The sequence below is a fragment of the Zingiber officinale genome, chromosome 11B (genome assembly GCF_018446385.1).
Source record: "Zingiber officinale cultivar Zhangliang chromosome 11B, Zo_v1.1, whole genome shotgun sequence".
In the NCBI taxonomy this organism is placed as follows: domain Eukaryota; kingdom Viridiplantae; phylum Streptophyta; class Magnoliopsida; order Zingiberales; family Zingiberaceae; genus Zingiber; species Zingiber officinale.
The window spans coordinates 27,475,588-27,500,528 of NC_056007.1; the positions used below are offsets into that span (position 1 = coordinate 27,475,588).

General features: G+C 36.6%; 1 pseudogene; it reads left to right on the forward strand.

Moving 5' to 3' along the window:
- The window catches only part of LOC122033846, a 121,357-nt pseudogene that overhangs the window by 45,854 nt on the left and 50,562 nt on the right, over positions 1 to 24,941 (forward strand).

The following is a 24,941-nucleotide window of genomic DNA, read 5'->3' on the forward strand; positions in this document are numbered from 1 at the left end:
AGTAGATACTGAAAGGAGTGGCTGTCAGAACCAGAACAACCCCACAACAAGTCTCACTTCACCTTTCGATCAAAATTACAACCTTGATTGTTAATCCACAGCATAAAACTTCACCTCACGGCTAGGATCACTGCTGGAACCAAACTGATCAAGAAAAAGATTAAGCAATGGAGATCACAGATCATACAACAACCCAACTCACCTTATCTACTCGGATTTAGGGCACAATGCAAGAACAGGGAGTCGGCAGCACCCGACAGAGGAGTTGTCGACCTAATCGACACTGCTCAGGCTGTGGCCGGCGGTAAGAGGTGAGGAGATGGGTCGGCGGCGGTGCCCGCGGTGCTGCTCGGGCTGTGGCATAGGCCGGAGATGGCTCGGCGGAGAGGCGGCACCCAGCGGTGCTAAATCGGACCTGGTGACCGACGGAGGTGAATCGGTCGGAAGAAAAACTTGGCTGATGGTGGCTCGGTGAACCTGGTGGCCGGCGCTCGAAGAAGAGGAGAAGCGACGCAATAGGGAAGAAGAAAAAATGGAAGAAGAAACCGCCCGTGCGCGATTTTGGAAAGGATTCGGCGGCTCGGCGCGAGGAGGGAGGTTAGGGCACGCGGGGGAGAGAAACAGCGGAGAAAAAGAATAATAGAAAGAAAAAAAACAGAAAGGAAAAGTAAAAAGAAAATAAAACTTTCTTCGTTAAAATGGGTAACCTAAACAGGCTTTTTCCCGACCTCGTTTTTATCCCCGTTAACTCGTCCGTACGAGCTTCGAAAAATTCCCGAAAATTTTCCAAAAATTCTGGAAAATTTCCTTATTAATATTCGCCTATTTTCGGTATTTTACAACGCGCGCGCAACACCTAGCTCCTTCCTCCTCCCCGATCTTACCGGTAAGCTCCCCTCGTTTTTCTCTTCCTCTCTTTGTGGCCGCCAGTGCCCTGCTGGCCTTTGTGTCGGCCGGCGCTGGCCGTTGCCTGTCGCCAGCGGCCTCCTGGCCGTTGTACCGGCTGCCAGCGGCCTGATGGCCGCTGTGCCGGCCGCCAGCGGCCTGGTGGTCGCTGTGCCGGCCGCCAGCGGCCTCCTGGCTGCTGTGCCGACTAGCAGCGACCTCCTGGCTGCTGTGCCGGACACCGGCGGCCTCCTGGCCACTGTACCGGACACCAGCGGTCTCCTGGCCGCTGTGCCGGACGCTGATATGTCGGACACTGCTATGCCGAACACTAGCCCTAGCTGTGCCGAATGTCGTCAGCAGCTTGCTGATGGGTGTGTCGGATGTTGTTGTGCTGGCCTGTGCCGGTCGTGTTTCTACTTGTTAATTCTTTGATAAATTTTGTGGTAAATTATTTTTATTTTGTAAACAAATAGTATTTGCTGCTCTTCTCCGGTAGACCTTCACATCTTCAGGTATAATTTAGTTTATTGTATTTTATATTATTTAACATTGTTTAATTTAGATATATGTTATGTTCGTATATTTATCTATAACATAATATTATTAGTTTTAGGTGAAAATGTCTATGAACAAAGCTTGGATGTACAATCGATTAGAAAATGGAATTATTAGAGATGATTTTATTGGTGAAGTTGAAGAATTTGTCAACTTTGCTAAAAGTCATCCAGAATGTATGAATAGTGCAGAATTAAAGTGTCCGTGCAATCATAAAAAATGTCAAAATAGAGCTTTTCGTGATGAAGATACTGTAAAAATGCATATGTAGGAATGATTTAGTGTCAAATTACTACAATTGGTACTATCACAGAGAACCTTATTTGTATGAACCAATTGGGCCTTCCGGTGATTCATCATCTGGCACAACTTTTACTGCATATGACTCATCAACTTGTGATATTGGAATGCAATCAATGGTTCACGATGCAATGAATGCCGCAATTGGTTATTCCATTATAAACGAAACACTTGCACCTGAATATCAGCACCTATATGAAATGTTAAAGGCTAGTGAAAGAGAAGTGTGGGAAGGCATTCCCTCAGGTCACTCGCAATTATCATCTACTACAAGGTTGTTGAATATGAAAGCAGAACATCATTTTTCTGAAAGATGTTATGATGATATATGTCAATTGATGTCAGAGTTATTTCCTGCTGACAACATCATGACAGATAGTTTTTACAGTACCAAGAAATTGGTTAGAGGTTTAGGTTTGCTTGTAGAGAAGATTGATTGTTGTGTAAACAACTGCATGATATTTTGGCATGAAGATAGCGAACTGAGTGAATGCAAAATCTGTACTCACCCTCGTTATAAGAATGTTACCCGCATACCAGGGAAGAAGAAGAAAAATATTGCTTGGAAAGTGATGTATTATTTTCCTTTAACTGCTAGATTACAACGTCTGTATGCATCTGTCACTACAGCTTGTCACATGACGTGGCATCATGAATATGAGCATGAAGGAGGTATTATGTGTCATCCTTGTGATTCTTCTGCATGGAAACATCTTGATACTGTATTTCCCTCGTTTGCAATGGAACCACGTAATGTGAGATTGAGACTTTCCGCTGATGGATTTCAACCATTTGGTCAATCAGGATAGCAATATTCATCCTGGCCAGTTATATTAACACCATACAATTTACCACCCTAGATGTGCATGAAAGATGAATTTATGTTTCTTACTGTGCTTATTCCTGGTCCAACCAATCTCAAAGAGAAGATAGATATTTTCTTGCAACTTTTAATTGTAGAATTAAATGATTTATGGAATGTAGGGCCAGTGAGTTATGATGTTGCAAGTAAAAGTAATTTTAGATTGCATGCTGCATTATTATGGATGATCAGTGATTTTTCAGCATATTCAATGTTATCAGGATAGAGCACGGCAGGTAAATTAGCTTGTCTACACTGCATAACAGATTCTGATGCCTTTTCATTACCTTGTAGTCGGAAAGTATCCTGGTTTGATAATCACCGAAAGTTTTTACCTATTGATCACCCTTTCAGGCAGAATAAGAAAAATTTCCTAAAAAATGTTATAGTCAGAAAACCTCCTCCAGCATTCCATACATCAGGTGAAGAAATCATTGAACAAATAGACAGTTATGGATTTCTACCAGTATCTCAATCTGGTTCTGATGAGATAAATAGATACATTGTTAGGATGTGCCAATTTAGTTGGAAAAAAAGGAGTATTTTTTGGGAGCTCCCCTATTGGAAGTATCTACTCATTCGACATAATTTAGATGTCATGCATGTTGAGAAAAATTTCTTCGATAATATTTTTAACACTGTGATGAATGTGCCTGGAAAAACTAAGGACACTGCAAAATCTTGTGAAGAATTAAAACAATTAGTAAACAAACCAGAGTTGCATCAAAATGAAACAACTAATAGATTTCCAAAGGCTTGTTATACATTAGACAAAGACGGGAAGCAGGCTTTATGTAGTTGGTTGAAGGAAGCAAAATTCCCAAATGGGTATGCCTCAAATATGGCTCATTGTGTGGATATAAATAGGTTAAAGATGTTTGGGATGAAGAATCATGACTATCATATATTCATACAAAGACTTATTCCAGTAGCTTTCCATAATTTACTTCCGTATAATGTTTGGCAAGCTCTCACAGAATTAAGTCTATTTTTTAGAGATTTGACAGCGAGGTGTATTACGATGGATGATATGCTTCGGCTAGATATAGACATTCCTCTCATATTATATAAGTTAGAGCGCATATTTCCACCCAGTTTTTTTGATTCAATGGAACATCTGTCGGTACATTTGCCATATGAGGCACAAATAGCTGGTCCTGTGCAATATAGATGGATGTATCCATTCAAATGATTTTTGACAAAATTAAATAATAATGTTCATAACAAAGCAAGAGTTAAGGGCTCAATATGTAATGCTTATCTGGTTGAAGAAGCATCTTCTTTCTGCTCCTATTATTTTGCTGATAATGTCAAAACCAGACATCACAAGGTTCCTAGAAATTATGATGATGCTCAAGAAATAGACCATTCGATGCTTTCTATTTTTAAGTTTCCTGGCAAACCAATGGGTGCATCTATTTCTAGATTCTTAACTCTAGAAGAATACCATGCTACAGGAGCATGCATATTCTTAAATTGTGAAGAGGTCAAACCATACATAAAGTAAGTTGACTTCTCTAATTAAAAAATTATCCCCCGTTCAATTTGTTGCTTGATATCTCATTTACCTTAAAATTACCTTCTTTTCTAGCTTATATGAACAACAACTATATCTACAAAATCCATCAATGGATGCAGATGGCGTAGCTGAAAAGTTAGAGGTTGAATTTGCATTATGGTTTGAAATATATGTAAGTTGGAGATTTTATTAAGTATTTAAGTTCATGTGTGTTAAGTAGTGTTCTAATGTCTACTAATTATGTAGGTTAAAGATCGTAGAATATCAAATGTGGCAAATGATAGGATCATGAATCTTGCATCAGGACCCTTCGTAAAATAAAGGTCTACTCTAGTTTCTATGTTAATGGCCTCAAATTCCACGTGGCACTACGAGATTCACGGAGATTAACCTATAATTCTGGTGTTTGTGTCAAAGGATCTATGAACAACAATAACACTCAGTATGATTACTATGGTAGACTTGAGGAAATCATAGAAGTTGAATATCCTGCATTACCTATTAAGAGGTGTGTGCTATTTAAATGTTCATGGTATGATCCTACCCCAAGAATAGGTACCAGAATACATCCAAAGTATAATTTAGTTGAGGTTAATGCAAACAAAAGGTTCAACAAGTTTGAACCTTTTATTTTCAAGGTACAAGCAGCACAGGTTTTCTATCTTAAATACCCTACAAAGAGAAGAAGACCCAGTGAATGGTTGTCTGTTTGTCGAATGAAGCCTCGCTCGATTATAGAAATGTCGAATACCACTCAGGCTACTGATGCATTTCAGATTGATGAAGTGGAGAGATATTCAATTGATACACAACTTGAATCAACATCTCAATTACTTGTTGATGTTAATGTCACTTATGAGGAGCTAGATGATGGGGAGATGTCCAACAGTGAAGATGAATTTGTACTAACATAGTCTAGCGATGAAGACTTGGAAACTATTAATGTTGATTAAATAGTTGCTAATGTAATGTCTGAACTATTATTTTCTATATAATTTTGTATTGTATTGCTAATGTTAATGTTATGCATGTGTGTATATATATTTTTGTATTGTGATGTTAATGTTAATGTTATGCATGTTTGTAGATATATTTTTGTATTGTGATGTTAATGTTAATGTTATTACTAGTACATGCATGCTATGTTATTGTGCATATATATTATTATGGCTGAGCAGCAGACAGTAGCACCCCGTGGCTACAAGGTTATTAGAGTTGTCGGAGATACGTATGTATCTTTGTTATTATTAATACAAGTTCATTGGTTTCTTCAATACTTTTCATATCTATTTTTTTCCTTGTAGATTTGTTCCTAATGGCCACCGGGTAGCCTCTTATATCACTAGTAAGTTTAAAGAGCGAGTATGTGCTTCTGGTACCACATGGAGGCATGTAGACCAAGAGATGAAGACATTTTATTACAATGAATTCATAGTAAGTAAAATTAATATATTTGATATTCAATAATATATTTATCCTTTTGTATACTAAAATCTATACTTATAATTGCAGTAAAGGTATACATGGGAAGATGGCCAAGAAGAACAGTTTAAAACTACATGGAATAGTTATTGTGCTAAACTGTACAGAGACCTCATGTATTATATCAGGAAAAAGGGCACTAGGCCAGCGTATGTTTCAGAGATGACATGGAGTGCATGGACGGCCACCTGGGCTGTAGAAAGATGGCGAGAAAATACTGAAAATGCTCGATCTAATAGAAATGCAGAGCCAGGTGGCCTGAGCACCGGAATCGCTCGGCATACGTTATGATCGAAATCTATTGTTGAGCATGCTATGGATTTGGTAATTTAATTTAAACCTATAATTTCTAACAATTTTTTATTTTATTATCACATTAGTATGTATAATTATGTCTCAAAATATTTGTGTATGTAGGAGCATGATCTTGCTCGACATCCCACATGCATGGAGGGTCATTTGTCGATTCTCGATCTCGGGCCCTACACGTAAGATTATTAACCTTATTACATTTGTTCATGCATTTCTATTTTGATTAACTTTAATAATTGTTATCAAATTAAATATTGATCAATATTATAATTTTGAACACAGGAGCAAATGACAGAAAGAGTGGCTCAGGCCTCTCAGCCACCATCAGAGGCGGAGGAGTCACAGTCTCTATCCACCGACGCGCTAAATGAGATATATTATGATGTTGTCAGTGGAAGGACAAAAAACTCCACCCTCTACGGCCTTGGCTCCCAGACCAAAGTGGCATTTGATCGTTTGAGGACTCCTAGGGGCTGTGCTAGTTCCTATTCTTCTAGTGAGGTGCAGCCATTAAGACGCGAAAATGAAGAATTGCACACTCAACTGAAGTCAATGGATGAGAGGATGGCTTCTATGGATTAGTGGAGGGCTGCTGAGGAGAAGAGGAGGACCGACCAGGATACTCTCTATGCCAGTATGCGAGAGATCGTGGCAAATTTCGCTCGCACCCAGACGCCAGATGGTCTTGAGTCGCAGGAGACTCAAGACCCATCAGACCGTGGTGATTAGCATGTTTCGAGGTTTGTTCAACTACTATTTAAATCTTTATTTATCATACAAGTTACATGAAAAATATATTTGATTGTTTTATTCTACTTTGCTCATTTCTAAATATTATATTATTATATGTTTCAGGCGTCAGGGTGTACATATTCAACACGATCATCATCATCATCATCATCATCATTTTCTTTCTATCTAGGTATTTATTTTTTTTAATGTAAAATTCATTATACATCTATGTAATATTTCGAATTATAGATCGATATCAATCTCATCATAATTTATTGTATTTTACTTTTTGCAGGATTTTACACTATTAGTTGTTTTTGGAGTATTTGTTATCATGGTGTGAATTTATATATTTGAGCACGAAAATACTTTGTTTATATTATGTTTGTTTCTATATGTTTTTATATGTATGGAGTGTGTTGTTTATATATGTTTTTATATGTATGGAGTATTTGTTTCTATATCTATGGATTGTGTTAGTTTGTTTGTATCTATATATGGTTTGTTAGAATATGTAAACTGTGATTGTGTTAGTTTATTTGTAAATTGTGATTGTATCTATGATTGTGTTAGTTTATTTGTAAATTGTGATTGCATCTGTGATTGTATTTGTGATTGTATTTGTGATTGTATCTGTGATTGTGTTAGTTTATATGGATATATAATTTGTATATATGGTTGAATGAGAATACAAAAAGAATTTGGCAGTTTTTTTTTATTTTTCTGACGAAATACCGACGAAATCTGTATTCCGTCGGTATTTCATATAGTAATATACCAACAGAAATACTATTTTTGTCGGTATTTGCCGATGGAAATGGTATTTTCGTTGGTATTCTATGATATGGAATTTTTTATCAGAGCCCCCTTCTCCGACGGAAGTTATATTTTCGTCAGAAAATTGGGCGCCACGTGTCCCCGCGGGTTTACCGACGGAAATATAATTCCGTCGGTAGTTACCGACAGAAATATACCTTCCATCGGGAAAATAGGTTCCGACGCATATCCTCGCAACAGATTTCTTTCCGTCGAAAATCAGTCGGTAAGGCCCTTTAACGATGGAATACGGACGGATATTTCCGTCGGTAATCCTGGATATTTTTGTAGTGAGAAATAAAAGCTAGGAAAAACTGTTGCGAAAACAGACTTAAAGGAGTGGAAAGAAAAAGGTTTAAGAGGTGCCTTGCTCGGAGGCTTGGTGTTGGCGCAGGTGACGACAAGGAACAACGGTGGGGTGTCCCTTTGGCCTCGTTCTTCCTTCCAAGGTCGAAGCCAAAAGTCCTCCCTCCCCCTTGCTTTTCTTCTGTCGAGAGCTCTCGTTTCCCCTTTCTTTTCTTCCACCAAGACCTCTCCTTTCTCTTTCTCTTTTTTTTTCTTTCCTCTTCACCACCCCTCTTATAAGAACTAAACCCTAGGGTTAGGTCCATTCCTTACCAATTGTGCCGAGTTCATGTGTCAATTAGTTGGTTATTAGCAATTTAGCCCCCCCTTAAGTAAAATAAAGAGCCTATTATCATACTCCCCTTGAATTTTACTTTGTTTTTTTTTTAAAGTCGGACCTTACATAGAGTGCCAATGTCGATATGTTGCAAGACAGATTAGTCCTTCATGGGTCCTATGAGCCATGCTGATTGTTGCGAGTTGAATCAAAGATGCAGCAGTTATGGGTTTTTTATTTTGCTTGCAAATGAAGAGCTTCCTTGAGGTTGAGTTTGGTTAAGCGGATGATCTCCAATTAGGTGGTTGTGATGTTGGAAGGAATTTTGCGACAGGCGTTGTGGAATACATCAAAAATATATATAAGGGTTAAAATTTTGAGATAGTTAAATTTTATTTAGGAAAATAATAATACAAAATAGATAATTAATAAGAAAATAAATTTATAGTATTTATTGTAATTTTATGAATTTTTTTGGGGATTTTAAATGAAACATTTTAGGTTTTATGGGGATAAATGAGATAATAGAAAGTCTGTTTGGATTACCCTATTTAAATTGAGAGTTGATGAAAACATTAACCTAAGTTTCTTTTTGTTTTACCTTTGCCGCTTTTCTCCCGTTCACGCACGCACCCTTGTCGCCATCGCTGCACCACTGCGGTAGCCTTCACAATTGCCTCCCTTATAGTCGAAGCACAAGGGAGACAGTCGACACCGTCGACCAAGATCCCTGCCAAGATTAAGTCATCAATTACCCACTGACGACTGTTGGGCACAACCACCACATGCGAGACGTCGTCGATGCGGGACTAGGCCGTTGCTACGAACATTGTCGGCTGACCAAACACCACCCCTCCCCTTCACGAGTAATATGCACCTTCCCTTTAAAAATACCGGCGGTGTTGTGCGTCAGAAATAGTGGTAGTGTTGTTAGTCCAACTCGACGCCGAGCAACTGATGCCCGACTCTGACCTAGGCGCTGATGTACGTAGATTATATACACTTTTATGCATATTTGGACGCACATCTACTTGTATTTCATGAGTATAATCTATGTTTATTGCACTCTATTTCATTATAATGTCATACTTCTATTATATTCTGTTTGGAGATCTGCTCTTTGATTGTTTTGATTGATAGGACGCTATTTGGAGAGAAAATGGAGCTAACTTGCACACAAGAGCAACTCCGGAGGAAATCCAGCTTGGGTCGTGTATGCCACATGGTCGTGTGGCCATTATCATGCCTTGGCCATGTCAAATGGCACGACTGTGCCAGCACCCAATGCGAAGAAGGCCACGACCGTGTGCCCCACATGACCATGCTATTATCCCCATGGCCAAGCAGCACACGGTCGTGCTAAATGGCACGGTCGTGCCAACATTCCAGTGGTGAGAAGGCCACGGCTGTGTGAATCCACACGACTGTTTTAGTTCAATCTTGCTTTCATTTTTGTTTTAGTTCCTTTTTAGTTTTATTTCTTTCTTTATAATAAAAATGTATCCTCTACTCAATTTTTTGTTGTCAATCTTCTTTTATAAGACTCAAAGATCAGGAGGAATACAACTACATGATGGGGAAGTTAATGACATTTGACATGCATCATTTGGTAACTTTTCTTACTTTTTATCTCCTCCACATTGTTTTTAGTTTTCATTGGGACAATGAAAAGTTTAAGTCTGGGGATGCATTAGATGCATTTGGTTTAGTTTAGTTTTTGCTTATTTCTTTTTGCATAATAAAATTTTTGCTAGTTGCATCATTCATCACATCATGATTGCTTGTTCCTTAATGCAAAATACTAGCACGTTTATTCTAGATTTTATGTGGTTTATGGGTTACTTATGGTGCTAGTATGTTTAGTGATCTATCTTTTTCTATCCATGATAGCATGAAGTGAGCAATGTTTTACTGTAAGAGTTTAAGTATTGACCTTGTTTTAGGACATCTATACACTTTGTCTAGTTTTGATTGTTGATAACTTTGAAAATAGTCATGATTCATAGAATTTGATTAGTACTGGTGTTTCTATGGTGATTTCTCAAACTACATTTTGGTTACTGGATGAGGCTCGAATCATGTAAACTCATTTGGAAAAATCAAAATATCCCAATATTTGCATTTATATGCATGGGTGTTAAGTGTTGCACCTTACAATCACTTAGAAATAAATGAAAAAAAAAGTAAAAAGAAAAAGTAAAAAAAATGAATAAGGGATATAAAAAATAGTTGTCGTGAGTGGAGACTAGTGAGTTACCCCTTTGAGACCGAGTTAGGTTACTGAGAAATAACTGCTATGATTCTCTTGATATCGAGCACGCATTTGAGACCTTGGGTAGATTGAGAAGGATGTGTTGGAATGTATACTAAAAGCCTAGCTTTTTGTAAACATTTATTTAGAAATAAGAATCACATTGGTCAAATGTCTACATTTATGCTAAGTATAGTTGTCAATTTAATTTATATTATAGATAATATGGTGTGAGAAGACACATAGAAGATCATGTTATTAGATCCTTATAAATTATAAATAGTAGCTCACAACCAAGATTGAATGAGGCAAACTATTGGAGTGGTTGTAGTGTAATTTGGTAATAGTTTGTCTTTGTTAGAGTGTATACTAAAAGCCTAGCTTTTGGTATAAACATTTATCTAGAAATAAGAATCACATTGGTCAAATGTCTACATTTATGATAAATGTAGTTGTTCAATTAATTTATATTGTAGATAACATGGTGTGTGGTGTCACACACAGAAGATCATGTTATCAGTTTCCTTATAAATTATAAACAGTAGCTCACGACTAAAATGGAAAGGAACAAACCATTGGAAGGTCGTAGTGTAATTATGTATTAGTTTATCTTAACTATATAATTACACTAGTACACTTAGAGTGTATTGAGTAGGACCATTTGAGGTCGTTTCTTTTATACTGACTTTATAAAGAAACAAAGACCTCAGTTATTATGGAAGTGTGTGCTCTTAATCCTAATATAATAACAAGCACATATATTTGATATTTATTTCTTTAATTTATCAATGGGTGAGATTTAGTTCGATGAATCAATAAACCCGATAAGTTGGGAAATGGTATCACTTATAGTGTGTGTTGCTGATTTTAGAAGGAAACTGTGTCCTAGAGATACTAGGTTGATAATGTCCCCAAGAGGAGCTCATAAGGATTGTCATGTTAAACCCTGCAGGTGGACTCGACATGACGATAAGGTTGAGTGGTACTACTCTTGGACTTAGATATTAATTAAATGAGTTGTCAGTAACTCACTTAATTAGTGGACATTCGATATCTTAAACACAGGGAGACTAACACACTCATAATAAGAAGGAGCCCAAAAAATGTAATTTGGGATTGGTGCGGTAGTTCAATGATAGTTCTCTAGTGGAATGAATTATCATTGATAAAATTAAGTTGTGTGTTCGGGGCGAACACGGGATGCTTAATTTTATCAGGAGACCAAAACCAATTCCTCCTCTCGGTCCCTATCGTAGCCTCTTATTTATAGAGTTCTATACCCACCTATACCCACCTTCTAAACCTACCCAATAGGGGTCGGCCAAGCTAGCTTGGGAACAAGCTAGGGCCGGCCTAGGTATATTATTGGGTGGCCGGCCCTAGCTTGAACCCAAGCTAGTAGGGCCGGCCATAATTAATTAAAAAGAAATTTTAATTTTAATATTTATTATTATGTGGAAGATTTAATTTAAAGAGAATTAAAATTAAAATATCTCTCTTGTAAAAGATTTACAAAAGATTAAAGAAAGAGATTAGATCTCTTTCCTTATTTGTAGATTGGAGAGATGTTTTATTTTCTCTTTAAAATTATTCACATGTTGATAAAATTAAAATTATAGAAATTTCCTTTTTATCAACCATGAAGGGATTTTGAAGAGAAATTAAATTTACAAGAACAAAAAAGGAAATTTTTTGTTGATTGGAAATTTTTTCTTCTCTTTAAATTGTGGCCGGCCATATGAATTTAATGGGGAGTTTTTATTTTATTAATTCCTCATTAATTCATATTAAGGAAAGCTATTAATATTATTTTTAATAAGTTTTCTTAATTGTCAAGGCCAAGGATTATAAAAGAGGGGGTTAAGGTGCCTTGAAGAGTGATAATATTTTATTTTTCTCTCCCTCTTTTCTTCTTCTTGTGGCCGGCCCTAGCCTTTCTCCTTTCTTCTCTTTTGGTGGCCGAACCATACATCTCTTGGAGCTCTTGTTGGTGGCCGGACCTAGGAAGGAGAAGAAGAAGAGGAGGAAGCCTCATCTTGAAGATCCTTTGGAGCATTGGTGGTGATCAAGTTCTTCTTCCTTGGAGGTGGTTCTTCTTGTGGCCGAACCTTGCTTGGAGAAGAAGAAGGTGCGTGGTGGTTCTCGTCTCGGAAGATCGTCGCCCACACGACGTCCGGGATAAGAAGAGGAATACGGTAGAAGATCAAGAGGTTTTTCTACAAGGTATAACTAGTAATTTCTATTTCCGCATCATGCTAGTTATTTATGGAAATAATACCAAATACAAGAGGCTTACGTTCTAGTATTTCGAATATGTTTTTTCGAAGTTGTGTTCTTTTGTTTCTTTCTTTTCCTTGTGATTTGATTGTTCTCTTTGGTTAACCTAAAGTTATTTTAGGAAATTAAATATTAGCTTTCTATTAAAGGTTTTGTCTAGTCGGTGGTGGTTGCTCCCATATCCAAGAAGGCCATGTGCCTCGCCACGTCAGTACTGGGAACCTTTTATGGAAATTAATATTTAATGGAATTAATAACTTAAGGAGACTTGGGTCGAACGTGTTAAGTTCCGCAGGAGATCCAAGTCAAAACCTAAAAGAACAAATAGATTAAGTTTTGGATCAAACGTGTTAAGTTCCGCAGGAGATCCAAAATTTAATTTAAAAGAACACATGGTAGCTAGGAAAAGGTTCAGACCTTTGTACAAAATTTTTGTACAGTGGAACCTATAGGTTTTCCGAGTAGCAACCAACAGTCTTGACTATAATATTACACTAGTACACTATGAGTGTATTGAGCAGAATCATTTGAGGTAGTTTCTTTTTATACTGACTACATAAAAGAACAAAACCTCTGTTATTATGGAAGTGTGTACTCTTAATCATGATATAATAACAAGCACATATACTCAATATTTATTTCTTTAATTTATCAAAGGGTGTGATTTTGTTCGTTAAATCAATGGACCCGATAAGTTGGGAAATGATATTATTTATATGGTGTGCTGTTGATTATAGAATGAAACTGTGTCCTAGTAATCTAGGTTGATGATGTCCCCTTGAGGGCTCATAAGGATTGTCATGTAAACCCTACAGGTGGATTTAGTTCGACATGACGATAAGGTTTAGTGGTACTACTTTTGGAGCTAGATATTAATTAAGTGAGTTGTCAATGACTCATTTAATTAGTGAGCATTCATTATCTTAAACGCAGGGAGACTAACACACTCATGATAAGAATGAGCCAATATTGTAATATGGGATTAGTGCGGTAGTGGAATAATAACTCTTTAGTGGAATGAGATATTATTGATGAACTTGAGTTGGGTGTTCAGGGCGAACATGGGAAGATCAAGCTCATCGAGACACCAAAACCAATTCCTCCTCTAGGTCCTATTGTAGCCTCTTATATAAAGCTTTATATTCACCCAAAATTCTAGCTTCTTAAGGCCCAAGCTAGGGCCGGCCAAGCCTTGCTTGGAGACCAAGCAAGGGGCCGGCCAAGCTAAGCTTGGAGCCCAAGCTAGGGTCGGCCAAGCTTTGCTTGGTGCCCAAGCAAGGGGTCGGCCACACATAAGAAGAAAAGTTAGTTTTATTTTTTGTAAAATCTTTCCTTTTATAGAGATCCATAAAAAGGATTTAAAAGGATGATTTTAATATAAAACTTTTCTTTTTTAGATTGGTCACAAAAGGAAATAAAAAGAGTTTTTATTTTGTTAAAAAATTTCCTTTTATGATGGTTTTAAAAGAGAGTTTTAAATTTAAAATCTTTCCTATTATAGCTTTCTACAAAGGAATAAAAGAGATATTTAAAATCTTTTCTTATTTGTAGTTATCTATAATTTGAAATAATGTGAAAGAAAAATTTTAATTTTTGTTATAAAACTTTCCTTTTTGTAACCATATTTTATTTTAAATCTTTTCTCTTATAGATATCCATAAAAGGATTTAAAAGAGAGAGAGATTTTAATTTATAAAATATTTCTTTTATAACTATCCACAAAAGAGTTTTTAAAAGAGAGATTTTAATTTTGTTTAAAATCTTTCCTTGCTTGGAGCACATAACTAGTTCATAACTAGTTCATCTTTTGTATAAATTTTGAAAAATCAAACACAAGAGGTTATCGGTTTTAAGTTATCGTATTTTTCGATTTCATGTTTCGATAATGTGTTTCTATTGAGGTCTCTATAATTAAACCTAGTTTACTGTAAGAAGTTAAATATCCGATTTCTTTGTGAGACTTTGTCTAGGAAGTGGTGAATGATCCCATACCCAAGAAGGCCTAGTGCCTCGCCATGTTTAACATGGAAGCCGATCTTTGAAATAGATATTTGATAACTTCTGTAATATGATTTAACTTAGGAAGATCACATTGGTTGAACTTGGAGTAAGAATGTTAAGTTTCGTTCCCAATCTAAGTTTAACTTCTAAAGGGGAATTTGGATCAATAATGTTAAGCATCGTTTGTAATCTAAATTTAACTTTAGTAGAACACATGGGTAGCTAGGATAGTTCTATGCTTGTACAAATTTTTATACAGGGGAACTAGGATGGTATTCCGAGTAGCAACCAACAATTGGTATCAGAGCTAGGTTTTAACCTCTGTGTGTTTGGTTTTAGTTTAATTATGCACATGTCATGCATATTTTAGGCAGGATAATAGTAGGATATGCAAATAGATTAATTCTGTGGTTGCAGGCTCTAACTATTATGGCCTATTGTAATTATGTGTGATTGGACTCTCGGACATGTCGAGGGCATTTTATGTGTGTGCATGATTGTATGTATTAAATACAGCAGGAGCTATATTAGTTTTAGGATTTTACATTTTATTCGATCTAGACTTTATGTACATTCCTTTGTGGAATATAGGATTGATATATGTAAAATTTTATTTTTGTCGCAAATCGTATCCTTGCGAGGCGTGATACTATTTAAGGGCCAGAGGTGCAGCGGAAAAAGAAGCAGGATGAATGCGACAACTAGACCCAATGGCGGTGGCTAAAGATGGTAACAGCTAGGGTTGGCAGTACACTGAGGGCAGTCATGGAAGAGGCCATAATAGTTGGAAAAATATTTTTCCATATTTATTGCTTTTATTTGCTGTGATGTGTGTATTCATATTTAAAATCCTCATCTTAAATAACTAAGTGGGAGAGAGATTAGTAAATAAATTCCACGGTCTCCATTACTGGTTTGTATGTAATGCAAACAAACTTGCGCGTTGGCTCTGAGTGCCTTCCTCCACATCAGATGAGTGTGTTTGCAGATCACTAGATCAAATTCCTAAGGATGATTATAGGAAATTATTTAGGAGCGTGTGATCTTCTCCATCTGAAGGGGCACAACCCTATTTAATGGGCTAAGTATCAAGTAATGGTATACACTTAGACACATTTAATAGTATCATCCCCATCAGAATCACTGTTATTATATGTGTGACTAAAGGAATACCAACTATTAATTTTATTTATCATAAAGTTAGGTTGACAAGAATAAAATTAATGGGTAAAACCTCCTCTTACAAATGTTTGGTTTTGTATACATCCACACTATCGTGGCATACAAAATTCACGGTGTTTGAGGTGTTGGTGAATTTAAATGATATTGTTTGAGGAATCAATATTATTTTAAATTCTAAGGTATTGACCAAATATTTGATCGAAGACAGACCAACTATTAATTTTATTTGTCATAAAGTTAGGGTGATAAGATAATAAAATTAATGATTGAATTTGTATACGTCCACACTATCGTGGCATACAAAATTCACGGTGTTTGAGGTATTGGTCTTGACCAAATATTTTATGATTCTTATGATTTCAAATGGTTTTCAATTCCCTAGCAGTTATACTAGAGAATGGACTTACTAGTCCCAATTATAATTATTGGAAACAAAACCTGGACACTTAGGTGGACTGTCCTCTCATAAATGAGAGCGATAAAGGTGTATCTTATTCATTAGTTGTTAAAACATGTTTAGTGGTGTTATCTATCGGTACCTGGTGTGTAGATACGGGAATCACTGATCATGTCTGCAATTCATTGCAGGGGTGCTAGGAAACCAAACGACTACATGAAGGAGAAATCACCGTTTATATGGGCAATGCTACGAAAGTGGTGGCTGTTGCAGTGGGAGATGTTGATTTATCCTTTGATAGGAATAAAATATTGATTTTGAGAAATTGCCTTTATGTACCAAGTTTTAGAAAGAATTTGATTTCAGTTTCTAAACTATTTGAGGATGGATATTCTGTTTCTTTTGATGACAAACTGGTTGTTAAGAAAAATATAGTGGTTATCTGTTCTGGTACATTAGTTGACAATTTGTATACTCTAAATCCAATAACTCACATGATACAACAAATGGAAATTAATAACACGTCTTCTAATTCTAATAAGAGAAAGCAACCTTCGGAAATGAATCGAACATATCTTTGGCATCTAAGGCTAGGTCATATTAACTTGAGTAGGATTCAAAGGTTAATATCCGATGGACTTTTGGGTTCATTGGTGGTGGAAAACTTTTCAACCTGCGAGTCTTGCTTGGAAGGAAAAATGACCAAGAGACCTTTTAAGGCCAAAGGGTATAGAGCCAAAGATGTGTTGGAATTGGTTCACTCTGATTTGTGTGGACCAATAACTATCCAGGTGAGAGGTGATTTCGAATATTTTGTCTCTTTTATAGACGACTATTCGAGATATGGGTACATTTACTTGATGCGCCGCAAGTCTGAGTACTTTGATAAGTTCAAAGAGTACAAGGCTAATGTGGAGAAATGTCAAGGTAAAAGTATCAAGACACTACGGTCTGATCATGGTGGCGAGTACCACTTAGGAGAGTTTAGGAGTTACTTATCAGAGGTTGGGATTCAATCCCAATTGTCTGCACCTGGTACACCCCAACAGAATGGTGTGACAGAACGAAGGAATATGACTCTTATGGAAATGGTTAGATCGATGATGAGTTATTCAGAATTACCAAATTCATTCTGGGGATATGCTTTAGAAACTGTAGTATATATTTTGAACTTGGTACCTTCTAAATCAGTACCCTCTACTCCCACAGAATTGTGGAATGGGCGTAAACCTAGTCTAAGCCATATTCGGATATGGGGTAGTCCAGCACATGTGCTGAAGGGAGATGCTGATAAGTTGGAATCTCGTACAGAACTTCACCTATTTATAGGTTATCCCAAAGGAACGAAAGGTGGTTTGTTTTATAGTTCTAAAGATCAGAAAGTCATTATTAGCATGAATGCCCGATTTTTAGAAGAGGACTATGTAATAAACCACAAGCCCATGAGTAAAATTGTTCTTAAGGAAATTAGAGAAGACACGTCTAAACTAGTACCAACTGTACAAGATAAGATACCACAAGAAATTGCAACATGTGTCACAAATGATGCACAATTACAAGCAGTGTCACGTCGTAGTGGGAGAGTTCTTCGACAACCTGGTAGATTCATGTTTTTTGGGAGAGTCTTGGACTTGATTCCTGGTGAACATGAACCTGATTCCTGCATATATGGTGAAACACTACAAGATAAAGATGCAACATCTTAGCAAAGTGCAATGAACTCTAAAATAGAATCTATGTATTTTAATAAGATTTGGGAGCTTGTAAAATCACCAAATGGTGTAAAATTCATTGGGTGTAAATAAGTCTACAAAAGAAAAAGAGAAACAGATGGGAAGGTGGAAACTTTCAAAGCAAGGCTTGTTGCAAAAGGATATACTCAGAAAGAGGGAATCGATTATGAGGAAATCTTTTCGCCGATAGCTATGCTTAAGTCTATTCGGATACTTTTACCTATTGCTACTCATATGGATTATGAGGTTTGGCAAATAGATGTTAAGACAGCTTTCCTTAATGGAAGTCTTGAAGAAAACATCCATATGAAGCAACCAGAGGGGTTTATTGAACAAGGCAAAGAGCATCTTGTATGTAAGCTCAATCGGTCTATTTATGAACTGAAGCAAGCTTCAAGATCTTAGAATATCCAGTTTAATAAAGTAATCTAGTCCTATGGATTTATTCAGTGTCCGAATGAGTCTTGTGTATACAAGAAGTGTGACGGAAACGTGGTGGTATTTCTTGTACTATACGTAGATGACATTTTATTAGTTGGCAACAATATCAAAGTGTTGTCAGAAGTAAGGGTATGGTTGTCCAAGCAATTCGATATGAAGGACTTGGGAGAATACGGACATATTCTTGGGATCAAAGTAATAAGGGATCGCAAGAAAAGAATATTATGCTTATCCCAAGCTTCATATATCGATATTATCCTAGCTCGTTTTAGTATGCAAAACTCCAAGAAAGATTTTCTACCTTTTAGGCATGGAGTACCCTTATCTAAAGAGATGTCTCCTAAGACATCAACAGAGATATAGGAAATGAAGGTAGTTCCTTATGCTGTAGGAAGCCTAATGTATGCGATGCTATGTACGAGACCGAATATCTGTTTTGCCGTGGGCATGGTTAGCAGATATCAAAGTAACCCAAGACAAGGACATTGGATTGCCATAAAGCATATATTAAAGTACCTGAGAATGACTAGAGATTATATGCTGGTTTATCAAGCAGATAACTTACTCTCTGTGGGTTAAACGGATTCAGATTTCCAATCAGATAGGGAAAATAATAAGTCAACATCGGGGTTTTGTGTTTACTTTAGGAAGTGGAGTCATAACAATAGAGGAGTGATAAGCAGAAATGTATTTCAGACTCCACCATGGAAGCTGCATATGTGGCAGCCTCTGAGGCAGCCATAGAAGCTGTATGGCTCAGAAATTTCATGATGGACTTAGATGTGATTCCTGATTTACCCAAAATTATTACAGTGTATTGTGATAATAAGTGGTGCAGTAGCAAAATCGAAGGAACCATGAGTCCATAAGGCAAGTAAACACATTGAGCGCAAGTACCACCTAATACGAGACATCGTATAAATGAGGAGAAGTTGTTGTCGCGTAAATTACATCAGATGATAACCTGGAAGATCCATTCACTAAGGGCCTTAAGGCAAGAGCTTTTGATGGGCATGTTGAGGGGTTAGGAATCAGATGTATGGCAGGGTATATGGCAGCATAGTCTTTTAGTATAAGTGGTAGATTGTTGGAATGTATACTAAAAACCTAGCTTTTTGTAAACATTTATTTAGAAAGAAGAATCACATTGGTCAAATGTCTACATTTATGCTAAGTGTAATTGTTCATTTAATTTATATTGTAGATAATATGGTGTGAGGAGACACACAGAAGATCATATTATCAGATCCTTATAAATTATAAATAGTAGCTCACAACCAAGATGGAATGAGATAAACCATTGGTGTGGTTGTAGTATAATTTGGTAATAGTTTATCTTGACTATAATATTACACTAGTACACTATGAGTGTATTTAGCAGAACCATTTGAGGTAGTTTCTTTTTATACTGACTACATAAAAGAACAAAACCTCTGTTATTATGGAAGTGTATACTCTTAATCATGATATAATAACAAGCACATATACTTAATATTTATTTCTTTAATTTATCAAAGGGTGCGATTTAGTTCGTTAAATCAATAGGCCCGATAAGTTGGGAAATGATATTATTTATATGGTGTGTTGTTGATTATAGAATGAAATCCTAGTAATCAAGGTTGATGATGTCCCCTTGAGGAGCTCATAAGGATTGTCATGTAAACCCTGCAGATGGATTTAGTCCGACATGACGATAAGGTTTAGTGATACTACTCTTGGAGTTAGATATTAATTAAGTGAGTTATCATTAACTCATTTAATTAGTGGGCATTCAATATCTTAAACACAGGGAGACTAACACACTCATGATAAGAAGGAGCCCATATTGTAATATGGGATTGGTGCGGTAGTGCAATAATAACTCTTTAGTAGAATGAGATATTATTGATGAACTTGAGTTGAGTGTTCGGGGTGAACACGGGAAGCTCACTCTCATCGGGAGACCAAAGCCAAGTCCTCCTCTAGGTCCCTATTGTAGCATTTTATATAAAGCCTTATATCCACCCAAAAGCCTAGCTTCTTAAGGCCCAAGCTAAGGCCAGCCAAGCCTTGCTTGGAGACCAAGCAAGGGGTCGGCCAAGCTAAGCTTGGAGCCCAAGCTAGGGTCGGCCAAGCCTTGCTTGGTGCCCAAGCAAGGGGACGGCCACACACATGAAGAAAAGGAAGTTTTATTTTTTGTAAAATCTTTCCTTTTATAGAGATCCATAAAATGGATTTAAAAGGATGATTTTAATATAAAACTTTCCTTTTTTAGATTGGTCACAAAAGGAAATAAAAGGAGTTTTTATTTTGTTAAAAAATTTCCTTTTATGATGGTTTTAAAAGAGAGTTTTAAATTTTAAAATCTTTCCTTTTATAGCTTTCTACAAAGGAATAAAAGAGAGATTTGAAATCTTTCCTTATTTGTAGTTATCTATAATGTGAAAGAAAGATTTTAATTTTTGTTATAAAACTTTCTTTTTTGTAATCATATTTTATTTTAAATCTTTTCTTTTATAGATATCCATAAAAGGATTTAAAAAAGAGAGAGATTTTAATTTATAAAATATTCCTTTTATAACTATCACAAAAGGGATTTTAAAAGAGAGATTTTAATTTTGTTTAAATTCTTTCCTTGCTTGGAGCACAAGCTTGTGGCCGGCCATGTCATGGGAGAAAAGGAAGTTTTATTTTTTTGTTATAAAAAACTTTCCTTTTTTGACAAGACCAAGGAATATAAAAGAGAAGGAGGGGGTGCCTCACCTCATAACACATCTTCTATTCCTCTCTATTCTTCCTTGGTGGTCATCCCTTGTTCTTTCTCTTCTCTCCTTTTGTTTTCTCTTTTGGAGGTCAACGACATTAATTGTGGGAGATCTCTTGGTGGCCGGTTGCTTGAAGGAGAAGAAGAAGAGAAGGAAGCTCTCTTGTCTAGCATCCCTTGGAGGTTATTTGGTGGCCGGATCTTGGAAGCCTTGGAAGAAGCTTGAGTGGATTTCATCTTGGAAGATCATCACCCACATGACGTTCAAGAGAAGGAGAGGAATACAATAGAAGATCAAGAGGTCTAAAAGCTATAAAAGGTATAACTAGTTATTAGTTTTCGCATCATAACTAGTTCATCTTTTGTATAGATTTTGAAAAACCAAACACAAGAGGTTATCAGTTTTAAGTTATCATTTTTGTTATCGATTTTATTTTTCGATTTCATGTTTTGATAATGTGTTTCTATTGAGGTCTCTATAGTTAAACCTAGTTTACTGTAAGAAGTTAAATATCCGATTTCTTTGTGAGGCTTTGTCTAGGAAGTGGTGGATGATCCCATACCCAAGAAGGTCTAGTACCTCGCCATGTTTAACCTGGAAGCCGATCTTTGAAATAGATATTTGATAACTTCTGTAATATGGTTTAACTTAGGAAGATCACATCGGTTGAAGTTGGAGTAAGAATGTTAAGTTTCGTTCCCAATCCAAGTTTAACTTCTAAAGGGAAATTTGGATCAATAATGTTAAGCATTATTTGCAATCCAAATTTAACTTTAGTAGAGCACATGGATAGCTAGGATAGTTCTATGCTTGTACAAATTTTTGTACAGGGGAACTATGACGGTATTCCGAGTAGTAACCAATAGGATGAACCAAGCATGTGGCAGGTAAGTGTCGATCGCTGGGAGCATAAGGAATACGGTTCTATGACGACTTGACTAGGCTTAGGGATTGAAACTTGATAAACATAGGCCACTATTGCACTGAGCACGGAGGACTACTACTTAGGTCATACTCAAACTACTTTTGTATCTTGCTCACCAATGAAATCATTTGATAGAATTAGATTGACTTGCTAGAGATTATAACGCGTTATTTAACCACTTGAGTTTAGATGCAGTTTTTGCTTGAGGACAAGCAAAGGTTTAAGTCTGGGGGTGTGATGTGCGTAGATTATATACACTTTTATGCTTGTTTGGACGTACATCTACTTGTATTTCATGAGTATAATCTATGTTTATTGCACCCTATTTCATTATAATGTCATACTTCTATTATATTCTATTCAGAGATCTGCTCTTTGCTTGTTTTGATTGGTAGGACGATATTTGGAGTGAAAATGGAGCTAACTTGCACACAAGAGCAACTCCGGAGGAAATCCAGCTTGGGGCGTGTATGCCACATGACCGTGTGGCCATTATCATGCCTTGGTCGTGCCGAATGGCACGACCGTGCCAGCACTTGATGCGAAGAAGGCCATGGTCGTGTGCCCCACATGGCCGTGCCATTATCCCAGTGGCCAAGCAGCACACAACCGTTTTAAATGGAACGACCGTGCCAACATTCCAGTGGTGAGAAGGCCACGACCGTGTGATTTTGGCAGAGGAGAAGAAGGCCACGAACGTGTAACCTTGACAGAGCAGAAGAAGCACACGGTCGTGTGAGCCACGCGGCCGTGTAGGCCATCCAGTGTTAAAGCAGCACACGACCGTGTGAATCTACACGGCCGTGTCACCTTGGCCGAGAGGAAGATGCTGTAACGACCACCCTTCTTACTACTGCTACTACTCTCTAAGAGTGACCGTTACTTAACTACTAACTCTACTTAACCGGTATAATTAAAAACCACGAGGAATCTCTACCGAAAAATTTTGGCAGAGTCCCCCCTGTACCGATGACTAAATCATCAATACAAACAAACTATACTCAGCCACAGGCGGCTGGAACATATATTTCTACAACCACGCAGTATAATATCACAAATAAAAGAAGGAAACTACCCTAATAATAGCAACCAACAATATCACTCCATCAATAGAACTCAACTACAAATGCGGAATAAACTTAATTACAATCTTGACTCATAATAGCATTTAAAGAAAACCAAAGAACTCTAAACAGAAAAGTCTTAACAATTCCTTAGCAAACTCTTGATCTCCCCATAGTCCAGCCATCACACACCTTCATCACCACCACCTTGTCGCCTTCCTTGCTAATTCTTTTCCTTTCCTTTATCTGCAGTAGGAGGAAGTGCAGTCTATAAGCATAAAGCTTAGTGAGCGCTATCTACTCACAAAAAACTCGATATGCATGTATATAAATAAAAACATGCTAAAACTGAATGCTAACATGTAAAGCTACTCATGCTCATAAATAGCAAAGGAATCATACTATCTGAAATACTAAACATGTATAGCTAATCATGCTCATAATCCAATGAAGGAATCATACTAACTGAAATACTAAACATGTATAGCTAATCATGCTCAAAATCCAATAAAGGAATCATACTAACTGAAATACTAAACATGTATAGCTAATCATGCTCAAAATCCAATAAAGGAATCATACTAACTGAAATACTAAACATGTATAGCTAATCATGCTCATAATCCAATGAAAGAAGCATACTAAACATGTAAAGCTACTAAACATGTAAAACTAAACATGCTGAATAATCTAGTAGCAAGAAACAAATAAAACTACTACTGCATGCTTCAAATAACAAGAAACTAAACTTTCTAATTCTAAACATATTTGAAGCTTGTTTCATTTGTTTCAAAACTTATACTTTAATACTTCAAAATAATAATAAACTTCTTTTGGGCCCGGCATTGTACCACTTAGCGCGCATTCTTAATAAGAATCGAGGTAGCTAATCCCGAAACTACTAAGATACTTCTAGGCCTTGTGCCTAGGGGCAACTTGGAGCCCATCCCTTTGGACCTTATGTCCGGTACATGCCCTTTAAAAGTAAAATACTTATAATCTTAATTACTTCTTCTTTAAATGCCTTGGCATTTTAATAGACACCTTGTGTGCCAAAATCCCTAAAGTCTTGACTTTGGAATTTACTTAAGGCCTTGGCCTTTCTCTTTCCTTTTCTTTTCCTTTCTTTTACTTGTTAATACTTCTAAAAGTATTTACTAGGATTCTTATTTTTCCACTAGAATACATGGCTATTCATGCTTATTAAAATAGCAAATGAAAACAACTTTGAGCTTACTAATCATGCTATAAAATAGAGCAAAAGAAAGCAACTTGGACTTTCTAAACATGCTGTAAAATAGAGCAAAAGAAAGCTAACTTGGACTTTCTAAACATGCTATAAAATAGAGCAAAAGAAAGCTAACTTTGAGTTTCCTATACATGCTGTAAAATAGGGGGAAAAAAATGCAACTTCCAGCTACATTAATCCTAGCTAATGCAAGCCACATAAGCTAAACTAAACCTGCCATACTTCTTCTACTTATATAGGTTATTCCTGTCCGAAGAAATAAACCTGTCCAATCTGAAAAGCTATTCATGCTAATTGAACAGTAAAGAGAGGAATTGAGCAGCAATGTTAAATACATAGCTACTCATGCTAATTGAATGGCAAGGAAACTAACACTGCATACCTGAATTAGAGGGTTGTTACTGCTAGTTAATTGCGAAGGAACATCTAACTACAATGCTAATCATACTAACATAATAAGAATATATTCACGCTTGTTAAACTAGCAAACTTCTTAAACTATCTATTCAGAATAAGGGGATGTTCATGTATGGTAATTAGCAAGGAGAAATCATAAGAAATCAAGTTTGCTAAACTGAAGCATAATAAA